Source organism: Rhipicephalus microplus, chromosome 1 (assembly GCF_043290135.1).
Source record: "Rhipicephalus microplus isolate Deutch F79 chromosome 1, USDA_Rmic, whole genome shotgun sequence".
Classification (NCBI taxonomy): domain Eukaryota; kingdom Metazoa; phylum Arthropoda; class Arachnida; order Ixodida; family Ixodidae; genus Rhipicephalus; species Rhipicephalus microplus.
This window is the reverse complement of record NC_134700.1, coordinates 183,026,499-183,051,353: the sequence shown is the minus strand read 5'-3', so window position 1 is coordinate 183,051,353 and position 24,855 is coordinate 183,026,499. Positions and strand designations below refer to the sequence as shown.

General features: G+C 45.4%; 1 protein-coding gene across 1 annotated transcript in view; it reads right to left on the bottom strand.

The window, feature by feature from the left end:
* Positions 1–6,644, bottom strand: part of LOC142769036 (uncharacterized) — an 85,858-nt gene extending 79,214 nt beyond the window's left edge. The window contains exon 1 of the mRNA XM_075871842.1: positions 6,361–6,644. The gene's annotated coding sequence lies outside the window, so the exon portion shown is untranslated. The remainder of the gene's footprint in view (positions 1–6,360) is intronic.
* Between the last annotated feature and the right edge of the window lie 18,211 nt (positions 6,645–24,855).

Here is a 24,855-nt window from a genome sequence, read left to right as displayed (position 1 = left end):
GTTATAAAGTAGAAAAAACAGGTATCCAAGCCCACAGAGGTAAAACAGGGGCTTAGGCAGGGGTGTCCTCTGTCGCCCTTGTTATTCATGATGCACCTACAAGGATTAGAAACCAAATTAGAGGGAAGTGGACTTGGTTTCAACCTCTCTTTCGTCAAACGAGGAAAACTCATTGAACAGACACTACCAGCATTGGTGTACGCAGATGATATAGTGCTAATAGCCGACAACAAGGAAGATTTGCAAAGATTGATGGACATCTGCGGTAATGAGGAAGATGGGTTAGATTTATTTCAGTAAGGAAAAATTAGCACTCATGATTTTTAATGATAATGAAGGCAGTGAGCTTAGGATACAGGAGGTCACGCCAGAGATGACAGATAAATACAAATATCTGGGCGTATGGATAAGCAATGGGACCGAGCATCTAAGAGAACACGACATATACGTAACGACTAAAGGTAACAGGAATGCAGCAGTGATGAAAAATAGGGAACTGTGGAATTACGATAGGTATGATGTTGTGAGAGGAATATGAAAAGAGGTCATGGCTCCTAGTCTGGCGTTCGGCAATGCGGTCTTGTGCATGAGATCAGAAGTTCAAGCAAGGTTAGAAATTAAGTAACTTGGAATAGGTAGACTTGGTTTAGGAGCTCACGGGAATACACCAAACCAGGGAGTACGTGGTAAATGGGATGGACATCATTTGAGGGCAGGGAACCTAGTAGCACGATAAAACTTCAGAAGCGATTCAGAGAAATGGGTGAGGAGCGTTGGGCTAGGAAAGTTTTCAGCTACTTGTACATGAAAAATGGTGATACGAAATGGAGGAAGCAAACCATAAAATTGACGGGTAAATACTTAGAAAATAGCAGGGGGCCAAACCAAAAAGAACTATCAGTTAAGAAGAAAGTCAAGGAAACGGAGACTGATTGATATGTGGGGTTTAACGTCCCAAAACCACCATATGATTATGAGAGACGCCGTAGTGGAGGGCTCCGGAAATTTCGACCACCTGGGGTTCTTTAACGTGCACCCGAATCTGAGCACACGGGCCTACAACATTTCCACCTGCATCGGAAATGCAGCCGCCGCAGCCGGGATCCGAACCCGCGCCCTGCGGGTCAGCAGCCGAGTACCTTAGCCACTAGACCACCGCGGCGGGGCAAGGAAACGGAGACTGGCATGTGGAGAATTGGCATGATTAAGAAGTCCGCACTAGAGATCTATCGAACTTTTCAGCAGGAAATTGCCAAGGAAAGGATCTATGATTATACTCGGGGTAGTTCTGTACTGTTTGAGTCCAGGACAGGAGTATTGCCAACCAAGACATATCGGGCCAAATACGAAGGGTTAGACACGGTATGCAGTGCATGCAGAGAGGAGGAGGAAACTGCCGAACACTTGATGATGTTCTGTAAAGGGCTTCACACTAGAGTTCAGGATGATGGCGCAGAGTTTTTTCAAAGCACTGGGGTTTAGAGATAGGGAGGGCAAAATAGACTTTACGCGGGTAGAATTAACTAGAAGGAGGTTATCTGATTGGTGGTTAAAGTCAAGGCACGAGTGAAAATTGAACCATTCACTGCAAAGTACCAGTCCTATACTGCGCTATTTAAAGGGAAAAAAGATCAATCTAGTTGGTTGTTCATTAGGTATTACGGCTAGGTGGCGTTAGCCGCCGCCCGATCTTAAGGGTACAGCCACATCAATCCATTCATCCATCCATCGCGTGTTTGGAGGCGGAACAAGCATCACGTTGGGTTCTTTCGCCGTCTTTTTTTTTTTTTTGTCGAAGGCCACGGCGTGTATTCGTGCTGACCTGGCTCGCGAGGTAACGCGATTTTCAAGGTATTCGTCTTTCTATTCCCCTGTGGACATGCTTGATGCGGGCTACGTCACAGCTGTGTATAAAAAAAAAACAAGTTCTGGGAACAAAAGTGATTCGTATCCTTTTGTTGAGCTCGGTAAACAAGATAAAAAGGCGGGTTTCAGAACATTTTCCTCAGCGGAATTTTGTCTTGCGGGATGAAGAGGGAGGCACATGGTCAGAAAACCCATCATAGGGGCATTTTTTGTGGAATTTTGCGTATAGCGTTGTGCTCCAAACGATGCCTGTCTGAGCGAGAAACAGCGTCCTAGACTGGACGAAAGGATAGACGAGGCACACAGACGCAGCGCTGAGTCAATTTTGTACCCAAAGAGACCGAAACGACGGCAAATGTCGTCGTGTTTTAGAAAAACAGAAATTACCTTTGTGGTTACGGAACACTTCGGCGTCGTCACCACCGGGACTATTATTAAGCATGTCTGTGCAGTCGACACATCCTATAACGCCAGAAAACTCAGCCACTTAACAAAAGTCCCGCCTAATTATAGGAAGTGCCGCCAGCTGCGGAAAGTACACCAGCATCGCGTACAAGTGCTTTGCGATGAGTAGCGTAACTTTTCAGACTGCACGGCACACTGTCGACTACGAAATGCGGACGACATTCCCGGTGACTGCTTGGAATGTGCCAGCGCCGTAAAACATGAGCGCCATCAGTAGCTTTAACACTGGAAGCACAGGCCGTCTTCGGTTGGCCCCACTTTCACGGAGCGGCAACATAGCAAGCAACTGCCGCACGGCGTTCTTCGTGAACCTGTACCGAGCGTGAAACTGTTGCTCGTCGTACAACTCCATCGGATTTTCTCGGTCACGTAAAGTGGGTCGAGGAATCTTTGGCAGGCAGTGCGCCTCAGAAAATACTACGCTTATGGCGAGGCAAGCAAACTCAAAAGCGGCCACTTTCCGCGCGACGTCCATTCGAGAAGTGGCCATGTTGGAATAACGCATGAAGTAGCTTTCAAGCTAGCCCCGCCACTTACTTGAAACTTGTCCCGACTTCAACCGTACCAAGTCGCCTTCAAATCATTCGCAAGTTTGAGAACGATTTATGGCGACCAGCAAAAGTGTCTTGAGTCAAGAACAAGTCAAGTACGAGTCAAGTAACATCTCTGCATTCAGGGGTAAGGTTCATAATGTCTACGTTGAAGTCGCCGACTAGTACAAAGGACGAACAGATGGATGCACGGATGTACGGATGTCTAGATGGGTGGTTGACTAGATGTATGGACGTTCGCGTGAAGTCTTACATGTATACAACAGCTTCATTCAAGTTTTTTCGTCTTGATTGGCACTGGTTTGAGAATCGCATTGCGCTTTAAATTCATTGGTGATCTATTTGTAAGCATTTGTTATTCTATCTAGAAGCAAAAATAAAGAAAAAAAATTCGGCAGATCCCACGTACCTGGGAATTCTCGTTATGCGAAGCATGCGGAAAAAAGGTGACCGTCTTGCAATTTTTTTATTGAGCGACACGTCATGAAATGACGCTAAATTAATGCACAAATGTTGCACACACAGACATAAGTTGAAGAGCTTCAGATGTTTATATAACCAGTTGTTCGCACTAGCGCAACGATGCCAATTGGAACATGCGTAATTCAACACCAAAAGGTGATATGAAGCGCTGATGTTCACGCAAAGATGCTTGCCCTGGACACTGCTACATAAATCAACTTCAGCGCATGGAAACTTACCACATCTGACGTTAACCCGACGCGACGGCTGTATCAAAATAGTACATATGTAATGTTTATAAAATTGGGTAGGCAGCACTGAAACCGCTATTGCCATTTGATGAAGATTAGCGTTTATTTGAAAAGTAGTTCCGAGACGTGGCGTAGCTCTGTGGTAAAATGCTTCATTAGCACCCAAAATGCTTGGGTTCGATTCCAGCTGGGACTTGTCAGGTCGACGCCACCGACGTCAGGTATTTCTTAACAATCGCGCGTTGAAGTTTCCCATGTGTGTTCTCGTCGTTCGTGAGCAGATACCAAGTGTCAATCACCTGTGGCACATACCAGAATACCAGCAGCACATATGTATACCCGCCAGTGGGTATGTGCCACTGTCTGGCGGGAAGTGTTCGACGATGCACCTGACGGGATTCTGACAATAATCGTGTCTTGACATGCGCGTCGTATTCGTCGAACCTTTTTCAAACCAATTATCATGCTAATTTTGGTTCACGCCAAGCAATTGGGGGGACCACGAGAGCACCCAAACGCAAGCGGATAGATAGATAGATAGATAGATAGATAGATAGATAGATAGATAGATAGATAGATAGATAGATAGATAGATAGATAGATAGATAGATAGATAGATAGATAGATAGATAGATAGATAGATAGATAGATAGATAGATAGATAGATAGATAGATAGATAGATAGATAGATAGATAGATAGATAGATAGATAGATAGATAGATAGATAGATAGATAGATAGATAGATAGATAGATAGATAGATAGATAGATAGATAGATAGATAGATAGATAGATAGATAGATAGATAGAGACCACTCAATGTTGCTGAAGTTCGTTAATATTTAATATGTTCGGTAGTGCGTGTTCGGTAGTGCATAATTTAATATTGTGCACTACCGAACACGCGACCGATTTATAAGAGTAAAGTTTGGTGGCCCAAGAAAGAGGCAAAGTATGTAAGGTATATCTTAGTAGTTTTGATTTACACACACGCGCACACACACACACAAACACACACACACACACACACACACACACACACACACACACACACACACACACACACACACACAGTCTAGAAGATGCAAACAAAGTGTTCCTATCACTTTGCTAAGCTTCTGCAGTTTTCTCTGCTGAGTGAGTGCGTTTGCTGTGTTGAGCATGTTTGTGGATCGGTGTACTTGGTACTTCGGCTTGACATGAAGCTCCCACACAGGAAGAAAAAAACATTCAAGAAAGCGTTTACACAGGCTTTCTGCTACACATGCGCCTTATCGAGAAGCTAAAAAACAGGAAAATCTTTTTATGTATGTATAGGAACCTAATTCCTTTGAAGAGCAGCAGCGCATACTTGAAGGACAATAATTTAGGTGAATGTACTAGAGAGACTGGTGCATAATTAGAAAAACGCCAGGCTTGCACGGTAGGCACATCAGAGCGAAAGCTAGGAGAGCGGCCTTTCAGAGCCTTTTCAAAACACCCAATACTGCAAGTACACTTGCTTGGTACCGACTAGGGCATAAATAATAAACATTTGGGTAGTAGGCCAGCATTCGCTATGCTATTTTTCATCATTCTTCTGAGAAACGTGGTATCCGCTAAACACTTGCAAGGAAGATATTTCAGCGCGCGAACAAAGGAAAAGAGACAAGGTAGACAGAAAGAGCGCTCTTTCTGTCTACCCTGTCCCTTTTCCTTTGTTCGCGCGCTGAAACATCTTGCAAATATGACTACGCACCAACTAGCCCAAGCTTGCACTCTTGTGACTTGCAAGGAATTTTGTACCAATTGTCCTTGCAGTGACTCACGGCGATGAGGAATTTTGGCTGAAGAGGGTATGCGCCACAGTTAATAGGGAAACAAGAACAAGCTTTTGTTGTGGGTTAGAGCATTTGACGGCCCACTCATTACGCTAATCACATTATGCGACGACTGGTTGTTCTTTCGCTGTTGTAAAACGCTTTATAAGTCGTATTAACACGATTGCTTTCTCGGCAGCAAGCCTGCCTAAAGCAAGTTCGACAAGTTACAAGCACCGGCGTAACTCAGTGGTAGAATATTGGTCTGGCACCCAGCGAACCCGGGTTAAAACCCGAAGGGCAAGGTTGTTTTTTTTTTTGTGCGATGTGGTTGCAGACACCGGCGGCGGCGGACAACATGCAACTGAGCGTAACCCGAGTTGTGATCTCATAACAGCTTCCGCCGTAATCAAGTGAAGCCAAAGAATGATTGGAGCAGCGGTAAGAAATACTACATTGTATAAGAAACAGATGCACAACACCACACACTCCTTCCCTTATCCAAACAAAGGGACCGGAGGTATTACAATAAGCCCGAAGTGCTATGCGCGAAACGTTTACCTAGCCTGGAAGAATAACGCCTGTTCTGAGAATACATCGCCACGTCTGATTATTGATTTATTTTGATGTGCTTGCGGAGCTAGCAGCGGAACATAAAACTCAGCCGGTTGAGCGCAGAGGGAAGCTGCGTCTACTTCATTTTGCCATCATTACACAAAGAAACTGCACCTCGGCAAATGCGCTCGTCAGAAACACGAAATATATGCAGTTCGTAGCACTGTCTCGGGACTATATACGTTATCGCGGGGGTGAGCGTCAGCGCCGCTCAGCTAAATGTGTCCAAGGTCAAGGCTTCCGCTAACAGGTCAGAAGCGTACACGACACAATTTTACAGCAAGAATCGAACGTGCTAAAGGCGGTGCCTTCAAGACAACTCAAAAGCAAGTAGTATGGACACACACACACCTTGGAATCACGGGGAAAAAGCATATGAGTGCAATTCCGATGAACGGCGCGCTCCCACTTCGATTTTCGGTCGTCCGTTGGGAATGAAAACACTTGAACCCTCGGCAGACTGTCAATATCGGTGACAGCTGGACCCTTAGCACTGCGCCATTGCGGGAGCTTGCAGGTAGGTGTACACTACGCGAACATTCACCGAACGAAGCACTTCACATCACCCTGCTGCACTTCACAAAAGCAGAAAAACACGTTCATCTTCACGCGATCGCCAAAAGAAACACAAGCCCTCCCCGACAGGCTTCGTCAGGCTTAGCGATCCTGCTATCTCGAACGGTGGGAGAAGGCATGCGCACATGCACTCGGCAGGAGACGAGTGTCAAAACTGACTGACGTCAGAGGCCATGCCCGGAGTAGTGAGCAGGCCTGAATTATTATTTTTCTAAATGGCATTGACAGGACGCATCTATTTAACTTTCTAAATGTGCACGCTTTGCATCAAAGTAGTTGCTTGTAATCGTCACAAAATCGCTGAAGGAAAAGGGTTGATCGTATCATTCAAAACTTGCTCATCTTTTACCAGTGTACATGTGTGGCAAAATTAACGTCCCGTCCTATATCAGTAGCTTGCATCAGATGTAAAAATTTGGAACATATTCTTTTTACGAATATTACAAACCCTCGAAAAGTTGTTCATTATTATTGCTCCAGCAACACGAATTCTGCCCTGGCATGTCTCGTTGTTGCACAGTTGATTAATTCTTCCCAGATTGGACTAGTGCACTTAATTAAAGATTTTTTGTCAACTGCTCGTACTTGGATTTCAGGAAATTCTTTGCTTTAGTTTTTTGATTGATATGTGGTGTTTAACGTCTATAACCACCATATGATTATGGAAGACGCTAGCCTTAGTTTCTCTTTTTTTTACTTAAAACAGACTTGTTAAAACATAAATTGCTTAGTTATTGCATTGAAAAAAATTATTACACTTTAGACGTCAAATGATTATTTTAAATAGATTGTAGTTCATTTTAGCACAGACAAGCCGCAAGGGTGAGTGCTGCGATCGATTACTTTCTAATAATATGAATCAAATATGCACTTACGGATCGCAATCGTGCTTCCCGACTAAATTTTTTGTTTCAACTTATCAATAAACAGTACAATATAAACATATTTGATATAATTACTTTTTCTTCTGGTTATGCCACAAGACAGAGGCATCGCCTAACAATCACTCCATTCAGCGTAAAAAACAATTGCTTCAAATATTCGTTTTTTCCAAGAACGGTGACTGAATGGAATAACCTGACAAATAACCAAGTTACACAACCTTCACTGTCTTCATTTGCTGCAAACATCTGTTAATTATTTTTCAATATGACCTCCTTCATGATATATCTATTTCTTTTTGCAGAGTTTTTGATTATTTAGTTGATGTTTTGTATAGGGCGTGTCTTTGTACGCGCAATAGCCTAAAACAATGTATTCGTTCGCGTAACAAGTATTTGTTCTACCCCGTTTTGTTTTGTTGCCTGCATTTGTTCGATAATATGCTGTATTTCCACCCTGCTAAAATATCCCTATGGGGATCGCAGTATCCGTAAATAAATAAAATAAATAAAATATGTTTCCGCGTTTTTCTCAAACTATGCTCTGTTTGTAGATGATTGCGTATTCCAGAGGGTCATTCATAGTGCGCACTAGTCAGATCACACTGCCCTAAAGAATTATTCTAACTTCATTATGAATTAGTGTAATTTCTGATGCATAGACACAAATGCGAAGAAATTTGTGTGTACGTGTTTTCCTAGAACCAAGGGCTGACATGATATTTGTAATGGCATTATTGCAGAAAAATTTGTAAAATTGTATGTACATAGAATTCCCGTACAAGGCTCCTAGAGTAGCAGGTTTTCTTAGAAAAGAAAAAAATTAACAGCATATCCACGGTGTGCATGATAATGAGTGGGGCGATGCGTCCGTCCGTCCGCCTGTCTGCCTGTTGATATGCCGTGCTGGCTGCGCCAGAGGAATTAAGTGCCCTAGACCAAAAGAAACTTCGTCTCTAGAAATGCAAGAAACTCTTTGCTTGCCATAAAAAGAAAACCTGTTGCATAAAACCAACGTTAGACTAATTCACACGAATGCACTCGTTGCATTTAGTTTCCTCACCCCTTCCCCAGTGCAGGGTAGCATGCCGGGCTCAGCGCTGGTTCACCTCTCTGCCTTTGTACTGTTCTTGTTCTCTCTCTTTTCAAGAGATTAAAAGCATCGAGAATTTGGCAGTGAGATTTGTTCACGCCGATTGTTTTTGTAACTTTAGTGTGTCCGACGCAAAACAACACCTTCGATGGGAACCACTGAAGCCGCGATTAGCAATGCTTCAAATTCAAATTTTTTCATCGTATATTTCATATTAAGACCGCTAATAACTGTGATCATTGTCAACAGTCCTGGCTATTGTCATCAAGGCTTAACCATGTCTATTTATTAAAAGGGATAGCATGCAGCGCAAACTTCTTCAACATGGCGTTTTCGCTCCACAATATTTCCAAAAAAAAATGGCATTGCGCCCGTTAAAATGTTGTTTCTTTCTCTTTACAGAACTCATACTGTAATTAGACCTCGTTTCTCTAATATGCCTGTGTTTGATAGTGCATTCTTCACACTATATCTGATTTTCGGTTTTGCTGTTTTTTGTGTGTGGCTACTTGTCGTTACGTTCGTTTTAACTGCTTTTGGTTGACTATGTTAGCGAAGTGCTACAGCCCCCGCCCCACCCCTGTAATGCCGTAAGATGCTGTAAGTATTGTGAGGAATAGATAAATAAATTATAAATAAAAAGATAAAGGCATAGTCACTGACCTCCTCCTCTAGCACAGCCACTCTAGTTCCATGCTCCCACGACATGCTATATAATGCACTGACGAAATAGCGTCCTAGTAATAAGATACTTTAGGACAGCCGAAGCTTCTTCGTACAACTCCAGTGACCACGTCTTGTATTCCAAATTGATCACTCTCTGCAGCACTTTCACGTTATGCAATGTGCACCAAGAAAACGTCTTTGTAACGGTGGTCATTCTTTGACGAAGTGTCGTCAATGAAAGTCGTTTTTCTTTTTGCTTTCCTGTTAATGCACTCGAGAAATGCAAGTGACACAAAAGATAACCCACACGAAAAGCGATGCCGCCCACAACCTTCTTTCTTCGTGTACCCCATCCTCCGCATTAGCCCAACGACCCACTTGGAAAGAGGCGGTGCGAATACAGAAACGCATTTATTTTCGCAGATGCTCTCTGTAAAAAGAACGTTAGCAATGCGTCATCGAAAAAAGGAAAGGGAGGAGGCGTGCTGGCATAAAGGTCCAGTCATCTATCTAGAGCGACCCAGGGACGACGACTGCTCTCCATCGATAATGCTTTTCACCCAAGCTCTCCGCTTTCTACGAAACTGAGGGCTTTTTACCTCCACGCTTTCTACGAAGCTTGTGGTAACTATCTCTTCTTTGGCGTCATGGTAGCCTCAGTAGACGCTCAGGAACACTAAATACAGGCCTAGTGAAGGTAAAAGTGGCTTTCACGCCCTGATTTTACAGCGAAGAGTTATAAATCCATTATGTTGTCTCATGGTCCTAAATAAAGTGTTTCTATGCCATATTATACCATACCATCATCGTCGTCGTCGTCGTCGTCGTCGTCGTAGTAGCAGTAGTAGTAGTAGTAGTAGTAGTAGTAGTAGTAGTAGTAGTAGTAGTAGTAGTATTACAGTTGTAGGCATAACGCAGGTCACGTTACCAGAGTAGGATTGAATAAAGAAATAAAAAAAAATCTCGCCATATCCACGACACGAATGATGATAGGTGGGCGAAGCTCGAGAGGAGGAGATCATAGGTAAGCCATAACTCCCGCGTGAAAAGTTAGCCTATTACATCATTGGAAAGACGTTAGTTAGACTGTGTGGACATTAAACAAATCAACCTTTATTTTGTTTTTCTCCGTTTGTTATTTCGTTCCTTGTTCTTTTCATTTCTTTGTTGTCATGGCGGCTGGATTGCGTGGTCCCTTCATTATTGCGGCTTTATGGTCCGCGAAATGAATCGAGAGAGGTTCTTGTACTGACTGCATTGGGAATTTTGCAAACACAAAGTTTACGCACGTCTCTCGGATCGTGGTAAGTTGCATATAGATACATCTGAGTGCGTACTTGCAAAGCATGTGCTGCACAATGCAGTCATTGACATAGAGGTGCATACATGCGTTCGTTCGTCTGTCCGCACGTCTGTTACACCATCTCCTGCTAAAGAGGAGCACGAGGCGATGCGAAGCAGCGCGGGAGGTGCTAACCACGTTTGCATCCGTCTGACTAGGTGTTTCCGTTAATATGTTGCGTATTTAGTGTTATCCTTTGTGTTTTGTGTCATGAGGCGATGCGTTTTATGTTGTTAACGTAGACACCTAGTCAAACTGATGCAAACGCGGTGTGCACCCCCATGCTTTTCGTGCTACTTCACGTCGCCTCATGATCTCCTTTAGCAGAAGATGGTGCAACTTTATTCAAGTTCACACCGTCGAAGTGTCCAGGCGTTGAAGTTGTCAGCGAAGTGTCCTGCACGGGTGTTGGACTCGCGTCGTCTGTCTGCAACCGACGCGTAGGTTAGACACTGACGCTTGGCTTCGACGACGGCGTTGCGTGCGGAGGTGGGTGGTTCAAGGTTCGCTTGGTGTCGCTGCCGTTGCGTTCTGGCTAGGGAGCCATCATGTGCGCGCATCTACATGAAGGCTCCCTATACTCTGTTTCACCATTTTGGTTCAGCACTACCGAAGCTACGCGTGTAAGAACGCCACATGCTTACACAATGAAACATAGTCCCAAATATAAGCGCCTTGAAGTGAGCAGGGTTGTCTTAAATGGACGTTTGTTTGGTGTGTGTTACGCCGTATCGATACGGGATATGTTTTCCTTCGTCGCACTTATTTTCTATGCATTTAATTATTTGGGTCGGTTACCGGCGGTAACTATTGTTACAAGTTAATGCGGCAGCACCCATGCAAAAGCAACCACCCGCTTCGATCCGAACTTGCTCTTGCTAAACGCCCACAGCCCTAGCAGCAACAAATAAATGGTGAAATTAGACATTTATTTGTTTGTTACTCTGACGATGAAGCATCACGTACGTTTTGTCGCTATTAGCAAGATATGCTGCTTCCGTAGCCATATCTCATAGGTTTAACGCACCGAGACTGGGGCTTGGACTGTGTCAACACAACGCTGCATCTTCAAATATTGAACATGCAGCTTTGCAGAGCGTTCCGCTTACGTATAATGCCTTTTCGGTAACACACACAAAAAATGGCAGCATATCCACGGAGTGAATGATGGAGAGTGGGGCGAAGCATTCGTCCGTCTATTCGTTCTTGCTTCCGTCCGTCCATCCGCCCGTCCGTGCGTCTGTTCGCGCGTCTGTCCATGCGTTCGTCCATGCATCCGCCCCTGCGTCCGTTCATGCGCGTCCATCCATGCATCTGTCTTTGTGTCCGTTCGTCCATCTATTCAGCACTACAAGTACCACCATCTCGCATCTTTTCATCATATATTTCCCATATAGAAGCCCCGCCATCCAGCGGACATTCCAAGGACTAAACGAGAGGTGACACACGCACACTTTCTTACGGCTTGCGCTTCGGGTCTACTTCCCATCTTTAACCACCTCGAGTTCATGGTATATACTAGTTCACTGTATTCATGGCACTGCGGCCCAACGCTCGCTAAACATTTCTAAACCCAAGGAGGTAAAGCCCAGCGCGTATAACGTAGCAACGTTTTCCTGTGAGATAGTGCTCAATGTACATGCCAATGGCTGACAATTGGAAATAAGAAACAGGAGAATTCGGCTTTTATTTTTTTACGGTTTGCGCTTCGTATCTACTTCTCACCTTTAACCACCTCGAGTTCATCCATGGTATATACTAGTTCATAGTATTCATGGCACCGCGGCTGAACGCTCGCTAAACCTTTCTAAAACTAAGGAGGTTACACCCAGCGAGTATAACGTAGCAACCCTTTCTTGTCAGATAGTGCTCAATGTACATTCCAATGGCTGCTAATGGGGATCGCGGCGTGCCCGTTAACTAAAAGCCGAATGCTCCTGTCTCTCATTTCCCATTAGCAGCCATTGGTATGTACATTGAGCACTATTTTTTATTGTTCAACGACACACAGAAGAAATCTCTCACCGGCACCACCTTGGAGGTCTAAATATTATACTCGTTACATACTACAACGGCTACGAGAAACGAACGGGTGCCGTTATAAAGAGCTTCGCCCCGAAAAAAATAAAAAAGAACCATTGCACGACAGACGACAAGGAACGCGTCGACAAAGAAGCAGTCATGCCAGAGCCGCGAACAGCGTTGGAGAGCCACAAAGTGAAGTTCTCCACCGGCATGCCACAAGTCATATTGTTAAGACGCCAAACTTTCTCAGGTTGAAATGTAATGGTTTGTTTGACAGTTTGAGTCATTTTTTAAAGTTAACAAAGTAGCCTAGTTGCATGCAATGAGCGTGGAAGGACAATTCAGCGAGCAGACGCCGTGAATATGGTGAGCAGACGACACGGCGCGGATGAATACATGAGGAGGGGCAAATCACCCTTTTTATTGGCTGGAGGACATATAGCCTCCACAGTGCTGAAAGGAACTTCTGAGACAGAGCATAGTTTGGGTCGTTTTGGTCATTCCGATCCCGCGTTTCAGCTGCAGCTGTTTCCGGCCGACCCTGCCGTGTAGTGTGAGGAGCGGAGCTCGCACTCATGCCACTTCCTCGCTCCGCTCACGCGAGTGAAGGTTCCTCCCACTTCCTCGTGTTTTTTTCCAGAGGGGCGAGGGGGGGGGGGGGGAGGACAGAGTAGGCGCATGCGCCGTGAAGCGTGGACGCTCTCGGGTCAAGCTCGCTCATGGAGGAAGGAGTGAAGCTCGCTCATGTAGGAAGGAATAAGCTTATGAGCTCTCATGAGTGCAACTTTTACATCTAAAACGAAGCTTACTTACTTGGAGCGGCGGAGTTTCAAATCCGGTTCTCACAGTCCGAAGGCCGGCGTCAACCACTGGACCACGCGCACAAGCGCTCGCCTTCCAAATCTTGCAGCAGATTGAAGACAGCGCGTTATCTTGCTAGCCAATCACATACACTCGCCCTCTTTCAGCATTGCTGTCTGGCATTCCGCGCAAAAGTGGCTAATTTTTTTTTATTCACGTCCTCGCAGCAGTTTTGCGCTGAAAATATTATTGTAAAGGCTGCGTCAGCAGTAGACTGCCAGTAATTCTGCATGCTGTAGATGCGCTTGTGAACTTCAGACACCATCGCTGCAACTACACAAAATGCGTCAGGATAAATATCTTCGCGCACAGTCACGTCATCAATTCGCAAATTTCACCACCTAGAGAGGGCGCTGGTGCAAGCCCAACATTATGCTGATGAAGACACTAGGTCCGAAGTCTAAGCAGGCTTTGAGAGAGGCAGTGATCAAAATGATAATCGATGGAGAAGTTCCCGATGGATGGAAACTTAGCAGGATGAGCATGATCTATAAAGGAAAGGGGGACAAAGCTGACATAAACAACTACCGTCCTATAACAGTGACATCAGTGGCCTACAGGCTGGCGATGCAGATTATAAAGGAAAGACTACAGGCATGGATAGAGGATGACGGGGTGCTGGGGGAACTGTAGAATGGGTTTCGGAAACACAGGAGGTTGGAAGACAATCTGTTCTCATTGACGCAGTGCATCGAAATAACAGAAAAAGAACACAGGCCCCTGTGGCTGATATTTTTGGATATCAAGGGAGCGTACGATAGCATGGTTCAAGAGGAATTGTGGGGAATACTGGACACACTAGGCGTGGAATATGTAGTCACTAATCTTTTAAAGAATATCTATAAAGGTAACAACGTAATTATAAAGTGGGAATTACAGGTGTCCAAGCCTGCAGAGGTAAAACGGGGGCTCGGACAGGGATGTCCCCTGTCACCCTTATTATTCATGATGTACCTACAAGGATTAGAGGCTAAATTAGAAGGAAGTAAACTGGGCTTCAACCTCTCTTTCATCAAACAAGGAAACCTCATTGAACAGGCACTACCAGCATTGATGTACGCAGATGATGTAGTGCTAATGGCCGACAACAAGGAAGATTTGCAGAGATTGGTGGACATCTGCGGTAATGAGGGAGATAGGTTAGATTTCAGATTCAGTAAGAAAAAATCAGCAGCCATGATTTTTAATAATAATAAACGTAGCGGGCTTAGAATACAGATCACACTAGAGATAACAGATAAATACAAATATCTGGGCATATGGATAAGCAATGGGGTTGAGTACCTAAGGGAACACGAAATATACGTGTCGACTAAAGGTAACAGGAATGTAGCGGTAATGAAAAACAGGGCACTGTGGAAATACAATAGGTATGATGTTTAGAGAGGAATATCGAAAGGGGTCATGGTTCCTGGTCTGACGTTTGGCAATGCGGTCTTGTGCATGAGATCAAAAGTTCAAGCAAGATGAGAAATTAAGCAACGTGGAATAGGTAGGCCTGCTTTAGGAGCTCCCGGGAATACTCCGAATCAGGAAGTACAAGGTGATATTGGATGGACATCATTTGAGGGCAGGGAAGCTAGCAGCAAGATAAAACTTGAGAAGCGATTGAGAGAAATGGGGGAGGAGCATTGGGCTAGGAAGGTATTCAGCTACTTGTACATGAAGAATGTCGATACAAAATGGAGGAAGCGAACCAGAAAATTGACTGGTAAATACTTGGAAAACAGCAGGGGGCCAAACCAAAAAGAAATATCGGTTAAGAAAAAGGTGCAGGAAGCTGAGACGGATATGTAGAGAATCGGCATGATTAAGTCCGCATTAGAGATCTATCGAACTTTTTAAGCAGGAAATTGCCAAGGAAAGGATCTATGATAATACTCGTGGTAGTTCTCTACTGTTTGAGGCCAGGACGGGAGTACTGCGAACCAAGACATATCGGGCCAAATACCAAGGGGTAGACACAGTATGCAGTGCGTGTGGAGAGGAAGAAGAAACTGCCGAACACTTGATAATGTTCTGTAAAGGGCTTCACCCTATAGTTCAGGATGATGGCGCAGAGGTTTTCAAAGCACTGGGGTTTAGGGACAGGGAGGGCAAAATAGACTTTAAGTGGGTAGACTTAACTAGAAGGAGGTTATCTGATTGGTGGCTAAAGTCAATGCACGAGTGAAAATTAAACCCTTCACTGCAAAGTACCCGTCCAACTTTACTATTTAAAGGGAAAAAAAGATAAATCTAGTGGTTAGTTCACTAAGTATTACGGCTAGGTGGCGTTAGCCGCCGCCCGATCTCAAGGATACAGCCACATACATCCATTCATCCATCCATGGCTGTCGTTTGGGGTATCGTGCAGCCGGCAGCCGCCACCGGTGTGGCCGTCACTGGGACCTGTGTAGTATTTTCGGCTGCAGCCACCGTGTTGTCAAGGCTTTGCTGAGAAGGTCATTGACTCTAGCATGTATTATATCCCACGCTGCGTGTTCAGAAACGCATGTGCGGCGTACACTCAAGGAAAAGAAGTTTCGAACGCCGGGTATATCGTCTGCTGCGGCATCCAGCTTTGTGAACGCTCCTCGTGCCACGGCTGGGGAAGACCAAGCGGCCGTGCTCGTGCAAAGCAGGAAACATCGCCTTTGACTGCACGGCGTCTGCACAGCGGCATCCAACATGTTTGTGATTCTTCTAGCTCAGCAAGTAAATAATAATGATTAAATCATTGCTACTACGACTCGCAGTAACTGTCCGACTTCACAATAACCGCAGTAGAAATTGCCAGCGACAAAATATAAAACACCAGCGAACCGCCAAAGAGAGGCCGACTGAACGATAGCATTGGCTTGCTGCGTGAACATCCCCCAAACGACAGCTACTTCGGATGCCGCATGGCGACGCCACCATATGTGAAAGTTGCGAATAATCTTATGGATCAGTAGCCCACCCTCCTTCTCTTAAAAGAGATAATTTTTGACATCCGCAAGAACAGCGAATGATAACGTGGCGGCCAGGAAATCATGACTCTTCAGAGTGAATTCAAGGCAACCAAACGATAAACTTGTGAATGCATTCACCCCTCACCGTGATGAAACGCTATAACTTGCCTCCTCACCCGTTTTAGGGGCGAAGCTCCTTATGGCGGCACCCGTTCGTGCCCCGTAGTATGTAACAAGTAAAACATTTTGACCTCCAAAGTGGTGCTGGTGAGAGGCTTCTTCTGTGCGTTGTTGAACAATAAAAAATAGTGCTCAATGTATATGTCAATAGCTGCTAATGGGGAATGAGAGACAGGAGCATTCGGCTTTTAGTTAACGCGCAGGCTGCGATCATCATTAGCAGCCATTGGCATGTACATTGAGCACTATCTGACAAGAAAGGGTTGCTACGTTATACTCGCTGAGTGTAACCTCCTAATACCCGTGACACACGGGCAAAAGTAAAGTACTTTGAAGTAAACCCCTTTTGTCACCTAAGGGGACCATTTGCAGAAAGGAGTGGCGCTGATGACACACGGCACCGGACTACTGCTTTAGGCGGTGCCTCAGAAGAACGCTGCAGAAAAATGGTGCTGTTTGTGGAAGCAGCAAGATTGGAAATATTAAAAAGAATCTGCGCATGTACATCACATTCAACGACGCCGGAGCATTAAACCTTTTTTTTTATTGTCTGGTGGCCTATATTGCGCATACCTGTAATTTTCTTTCGCTTTTTTGCGTTTTTAGCAGCAACTTAAGTTCGTCTGGCAACTATGAACAGTCGACATTTTGCTGTTTTTGTTTTTTGTCGTGCTTTTTACATGGCTGCGTCCAGCTGGGTCAGTGACGGCGTGCCGCGTTTCATCGTGGTCCTGCGATGTCTCAGCGCAGAGACAGAGATAAAGCAACAGTTGAGGTGGGCCTGACTCTTGTCGCCCTCGGCTCCATCGAAGATGAGCTAAACGCTGCGAAGGCAATTTTGCTGTGAATTTGCGCCCGTGTACGGGGAATACCGGCGTTGGTGAGGCTCTCGGCAATCGCCTGGTACACTCCACCGCTGTGTTTTTGCCCTTGCAAGGCGTCCAAATGGTCCTCCCATAGCTTTATCAGCGCCCAGGTCTCCTTTTCAGTCCACTGGACGCGCGGTTTTTTCTTCACCGACTGAGCCGACTCCACTGTTACAAGATACTACGTCACCGACACAGCAACTGCCGCTGCCAACCCTAACATGATCGCACTAGTGACGTAATGCAGGCGTTTGAGAGTATGGACAGACTATAGGCCTTTACATTTCAACAAATCGCACTGCTGCTAAAAATGAAAACATTTTCTCAGCGCAAAAAAATACTGACAGGGCACCGCAGTGTTGCGACACGTTTTCTTCTATTGATAAATTATGCACACTGTATGCGAGAGTACTCCCTTCCTGCCAGAAAAGTAGATGCGGGATCTGATTTTGCGAAAAGGATCTTTGCCGGAAAGGAGTTACTCCTTTTTCGTGTGTCACTGCGCCCAAACGCCTTTCCGAAAGATGTCCCCTTGTCTAAAGGACTTCAGGGTGCCCGTGTGTCAGGGGCATTAGCTTTAGAAAGGTTTAGCGAGCGTTGAGCCGCAGTGCCATGAATACAATGAACTTGTATATACCATGAATGAACTCGAGGTGTTTAAAATGGGAAGTAGATACGAAGCGCAAGCCGTAAGAAAGTAAAAGCCGAACTCTCCGCCTCCCATTTCCCATTAGCAGCCGTTGGCATGTACATTGAGCACTATCTGACTGAAAAAGTTTGCTACGTCATACTCGCTGGGAGTAACCTCCTTGGTTTTCGAAAGGTTTAGCGAGCGTTCGGCCGTAGTGCCATGAATACAGTGAACTAGTATATACCACGAACTCGAGGTGGTTAAAGGTGGGAAGTGGACCCGAAGCGCAAGCCGTAAGGAAGTGTGCGTGTGCCACATCTCGTTTAGTCCTTGGAATTTCCGCTGGATGGCGGTGCTTCCATATGGGGAATATATGATGAAAATGTGCGAGATGGTGGGACTTGGAATGTTGAATAGATGGACGAACGGACACATAGACAGATGCATGGATGGACGCATGAACGGACGCAGGGGCGGCTGCATGGACGAACGTAGGGACGGACGCACGAACAGACGCACGCACGGACGGGCTGATGGACGCATGGACGGTCACACTGACGGACGCATGAACGGACGGAAGCAAGAACGAATGGACGGACGAATTCTTCGCCCCACTCTCCATCATTCACTCCGTGGATATGCTGCAATTTTTTTAACTGGTGCAATAACGTCAACATATATCTACTGCTCAAATTTATTTAGAGCTTAGTGAAAATATTTATTTGAAGTAATGCCATCGATCGCCACGTAAGTTCGCCTGCAATGCTAGCACATAGGAACGCGCTATTACACATCGCACAGTGTAATAATGCAACTCCCCTTGGCCCAGCCTATCAAAACTCATAATTGCACAGGCTGCAAACTGCAACTCAATGCCCACGCAAAACACATCATTTTAACAATGGACGAGCTTCTTACTAAACTTACGAAGGACACGCGAGCTTCCGTTCGGCTCGCTTACGATCGAGGTGCTACTCACACGAAGCAATATTCGCTAATGTTGTATTCTTCGCATATCGCGCTCGTTCTTATTTCGAAGTTGACAGTTATCTACATGATCGCTGACTTCATGTCCACGTTAATCTGGCACATCAAGCAATGCCTGAAAAAGAAAGCATGGTCAGAATATTGGCACTCACTAATGAATAATGAGCCACTCGCCTTCGCGTTTTATTATCCAACTACCCATGAGTCAGCCTCGTAAATGAGTGAGCGATCTGCCCTGTGGTAATTGTTGGTGAGCCGTTTCATTTAATGTAATCATGAAGTGCAGAGCATGGCCACCGCGCAACGAAGAGTGTCAATGATGCGTCGACGCTGCAGTCCCAATGACGCCTGCAGTCAGTGTTGCCAACCTGAGGCAACGCTTTATCCCTAGAATGACCCCTCAAAAATCCTTAGATAGCAGACAAAATCCCCAGATTGCATTTTTTTTCTTTTCGCACGTTGGTATTCACCTTTATTAGTCTAAACGCAGCTTGCTCTTCGCCTCGTTTGCTCTGAATCTCATTAGAGTTGAGATATAGCTTACTAGCAGCAACTGCAGCTCTTTTTTTTCAATATTTTCTGTGGAGCGATGTGAATTCGCTTCTTCGAGCAGACGACTCTGGTTTCACAGCAACGCCTCTTGAAATGCTCTTGCAACAGTCTCTTCTCTGTATGCGCAAATTACTGAGGCAGCCGGCCGAGGCTTGCAGGACGACGAAAATGCTGGACATCGTGACACGTAACCCTTTGAAGTGTTAATCACCATACATTTCTTTCTTCATCCGCTTCAAATGTGATTTAGTGATCTGGAAGGTGTAGCAGGAGCTGTCCGTCAAGGTTCTTTTTGCGTGCAGCAAGCCGCACAACGCGTCTGTTGACAACCTGTTTCTTTGCTTTGTTTTCAGCAGATTTACTTGCGAAAACACACGTTCGACCGCAGCGCTGGAGTGTGGTAGGCACAAAATGTTTTTCATAAACGCCGACAACAGGGGAAACTCTTGTGATCCATCGCCTCTTCGCATCTGGGATACGGCGTGCCAAAACTGGCTCGCAGTCAAGCCAGCGTGCTCACTCAGGTTCATGTTGCGGAGGAGACGCCACTCCCTGTCCAGTTCATTCACTTCATTTTCCCTCACGATCAGGGGAAATGAGACCGCAAGGGGCGCGATTGATGGAATCGTCTTTCCCATGACAACTTTCGGGTCCAGGACTCGAAGGTTCTTCAACTGGTGACTTTTCAGGGGGAACCGCAAGTATATCTGACGAGCAGCTTCGATGAAAAACTCTAAGCACCGCAGCCTAAAGTTGTGAATCTGGTCATCGTTTAGGCCGTGTGTGCCACCGGATAGCGCTGCAGTTGGCTTTGCTCCGAGATATATTTCCTCTAGTGGCAGGAACTTGGCGGGGTCTTTGTACTGCACATCGGACAACGGCGTGGCCTCCAAGTAGTCCCGCTTGATGCAGCAGTCGAGTATGCATTTTAGCGTGCCCGAAACCTTTTCGTGCAGCAAGTGGATTCTGGTTTCCTCGGACTGCATTTCTTTGTTTAGGTTTGTAAAAAAAGGCAGCACGTACTCAAGAAACTCGAGGTAAAGCTTAGTCGACGGGTTGCTAAGCTTCTCGAGAATGGCTTCTGCGGCAAGCACGTGGTCCTCAGTGGCTGCTTTTTTGAAAAATGAAATCAAGGCCGGCATCTGCTCAAGTAGGCGGGTAACAACAACTTGGAGGGACAGCCACCTGGTTTGGCTCGGGTGCAGTAGCTTATGTGGCTTCACCTCTGCGAGCCTTTGGACCTCCTGGTATGCAGACGTCTGCTTGGGAGACAAAAAGTAGTTGTACACATCGCGGGCCAGATCCTCCACTCCTCTCGGTAGTGTTTTGCACGCGTAGGAGGCACAGAGATGGAAGGAATGGCAAACGCATTTCAGAATGAAAATTCCTGGAATTTGTGCTTTCAGCATCGATGCGACGGAATGATGAGCACCTATCATCACGTTTGCTCCGTCCGCCGCGAAACCAATCAAGTTTCTTTCGTATGGAATTTCTGTGCTAGTAAAGACTGCCTTCAGACTGCTGAAGAGAGACTAGGCGGTTCCGTCGCTGACTGGTACCAAGTCAAGAAACGCATCCACTACGTCGCCGTTGGCATTCATCACTCGGGCGACAAGGGACAGATGCTTCACTGTTCCCTTGTCAGTAGATTCGTCGACAAGCAGAGAGAACTTCTGTCTGCGCAAGAGTTCACAGATGTCTTGGCGACTCTGCTCTCCAAGAACATTTTTTACGATGGCAGTGCACTTCGTCCGGCCACAGCTCACATTCTTTGCAATTTGGGAATCATCGCATGCTGCTTTGACAACGTCAACTAAATGCCCCATGACATTAAATGGCAGGTTGTGCTCTGTGATGAACGCTGCAAGCCTTATTTCCGCCTCTTTGACAGATTTGTCTAGCTGAGTTTGCCCACTTACTGCAGGCATAGATGTCAGCATGCGGGTCGATTGCAAGCTTGCAGCACTGTTCCTGTGCTTGGAGCTTGCGAGGTGGCGGTCGATTTCCGATTTTCCACCTTTGCAATCAGCGTTGCATGACTTGCAGTAGAAGTAGAGGGGCCCTTTTTTACTCGCTGCTAGCCATCCCTTGTACTTTGGTTCAGCTTCCTATCTCGTCAAATATTTTTGATCGTATGCTTTCGCTTTCTTTCTAGTCGGCTCACCTTGCTCAAAGTCTCTTCGCCCAGAGGTTGCCATTTCACATGGAGCGCGCCTTCACTTTGCACAGTGAAGGTGCGCGGCAGAGGTGAATTTCGCGCGTTTTTCCGTGCACTGTAAGTCACAATTGCACTTTCACTCGCGAAGCCAAGTAGTCACTCGTGAAGACAAGTTCGGAAAAGTTCCTTCGAGTGTACAGCACACCTCAGAGTTTCCACAGTTGCACTTCACTTGCGAAGAAAAGTTGTCACTCGCGACGACAAGTTCGGACAAGTTCCTTCGACAGCACACATCAGAGGTGGTTACTGCGAGAACCTCGCGTCATAGAAAAAGAAATTACTGTCTCAATGCTCGCGTTACAGAACCAAAGTCGCCCTCTCTCGGCTTGCACAACACCAATGTTCTTTTAAACGAAAAAAATAGAAATAGCGAAGGAAAGTTAGAAATGAAAAATAGAAATTAGCAAAAAATTACATTCTTCGCAGTTACTTATTATTAAAAACGCGTGGTTACTCAGCGACACCAGTCATTAAGCTGCATAGCGTTTCATTTCAACACTCTAAAAAATCCCTAGATTTCACAAAAAAGACGCCAAATCTTTAAAAGAGACAAAAATCTCCTAGATCTAGGGATAAATCTCTAGGGTTGGCATCATTGCCTGCAGTGCGGAGTGAAAGGAACTGGTTCTTTTAGATGCTGTGGCCCCTCTCTATTCGCAACTTCCAGGTACCGTGGCGCCGCTTAGCGGTGGCGTCCGGAAGCTCTGTTGTGATGCTTAAAGTTCCGAACCTCCTTCAAACAGCAGACGCTGCTGCTTGTTTTTACGCATTTCTGGTCGTTTTTCAACGTTGTAAACGGTCTTGATATTACCGTGACCTTTTGAGTTTCTCAAGTTAAAGAGAAACTAGAAAGAAAAAGAAAAGGCCGACTGATTTCATTGCGAGCCTCGACACTCGTAGCCTATGTACACCGGGAGGAAAATTAAGCATACCGTTCAAATTAGTGCCTCAAAAAGTCATCGGGGCTTAAGAGGGTTGCACTTAGTAAGGAAATAACCAAGACCCGTGACTGTATGCACCACCCATTTTCTGAACTGGTACAGAAACTCCCAGGTTTGCAGTTCTCGTGCTCTGTTCGTCTGCTCGATACGATACAATTTTGCGCATATTTATCTACCAAATATGCTACCCGGCATTTATTTATTTATTTAATATGGTATGTTAGCGCTCCCATACTTTCTCAAGATCCTAAATCCAAGGGCCACCAAAGCGCGAAGAACTGCAGTCTTCGCCAAAAGTGTACTTTCCGATATCGTCTCTTTCGCGGCGATCATCTCAACGAACCGCCATGTTGGAAGTATAGTCGCGCCACCAATAGGACGTCAACGTTGCGAACTCTAGGAACAGAATAAGCTTCCCGTTAAGGATGCCTATAACTGGTAACGATACTTTGCTACCCTCGTGCACTATTACAGTGTGGTCCAAATCACAGCGTCCCTTGCATAGCATCAGTTGTACGCTACCTCTTTTTGTCACCTAAATCGGAACCACCGTAGAAAGCCGAAATGTCCAAAAGACGTTGTTCGCTGACGTCATGCATCAAACGAACGAAATAACAAGCATGCAACAAATTCAATATGAAATGGGTTTTAATCAAGCCTCAACCAAAAATTAGCCATTGCGCTGCTGTGACACTCTATCATATTTTGCTGTGACACTCTATCATATTTTTTTAATGAGAACTCTTACTTCTTGTCCAGCTTACGCATTCTTTTCTTGTTTTCTTTTCGCTGGTCAAATGTTTACCGTAAAATATTTTGCGTATTTCTATCTGGTTATTGCTGCTAGTAGCATTGGTGCCAAACGGGCAAAACATTAAAATAAAAGCTAACTGAATTTCAAATGTAGCAAAGAATTTACGTTTACCACTAGAACACTTAGTCCGACTTTGTGTAGAAATTTTTGATTGCTATTGAGGGAGACGAACAATTGTCCAATTGGTGAGCTTTAATTCGGTCATTCGAAACCATGCCATCACCACACATCTTCCACGACATGACATGACTTCTGTTTCTTTTAAGAAAAACTATTTCGCTCGTGCCCTATTAATTTTCTGAAAACATCTGGCATGTAGTTTTACATCATTTTCATTCACTTTGAACTGTGCGGACTAAATGTAATTAATTGATTCATTTTAATACCTGAAAGGTGCCGGTTAGGATATCACATGAGAGAGGGGCTGATAAAAAGGCTATGAATATATTGGTAGTTATGATGGGATGGTTTCGAGGAGCCGCTTGAGTGCTTGGATGTCGATGATAGTGGCGACTTCGGTGGGCAGGTCATCCCAGTATCGGGCTGTACGCAGGAAAAAACGATTGGTGAAAGCATACGGTGTGGGCTTGCACCAGATAGACAGCGTTCCAGTGATTGCGGCGGGGCGATGGGCTCTTCTGGTGTATGAGGTATCTAAAGGCAAAAAAATTGAACAATTTATGATAACGGTTAAGACGTGACATTTTGCGACTTTAGCCAGCTAGGATAACTTTATCTTTGCTTTTAGTGCTGATATGCTTGAGGTGTATGAATAGTTATCTTTGCTTTTAGGGCCGAGATGCTTAAGGTGTATGGATAGTTGATAGTAGGCATCGCGCCGCACGGTTCTGGACAGACTCCAGAGCGTTATTGAGGCTATTGTGGTGAGGATCAAACACCACATGCGCATATTGTAGCTTTGGCCTGTAAAAAGTTTTGAAAGCAACTTTTTAAAACAAGGAAGAGTGGAAGGAAGACAAGAAGAAAGACGAAGTGAAGAATCACTGGGCGTGAGTTTCCTAGCGCTGCTCTTTTTTCGACAATTTTGTAAGTTTTCTTACTCGTCTTCAGCAACTTACTGCCAAGATTCGGCCACCACCTTCGCGGTGCACCAGGCGCCACGTCTCCAAGACATCGAAGCGTTATGTTAGGCTGCCACGACATCGAAAGCTTCGGCTACTGTTGGCGGCCATTCTTCTCGGCGCCAATCAGATGAAGACGAAGTGATGAATGCGTCCGAACAGCAAGATAATCCCGTGTTTCGCGCACCCGAGGAGGAC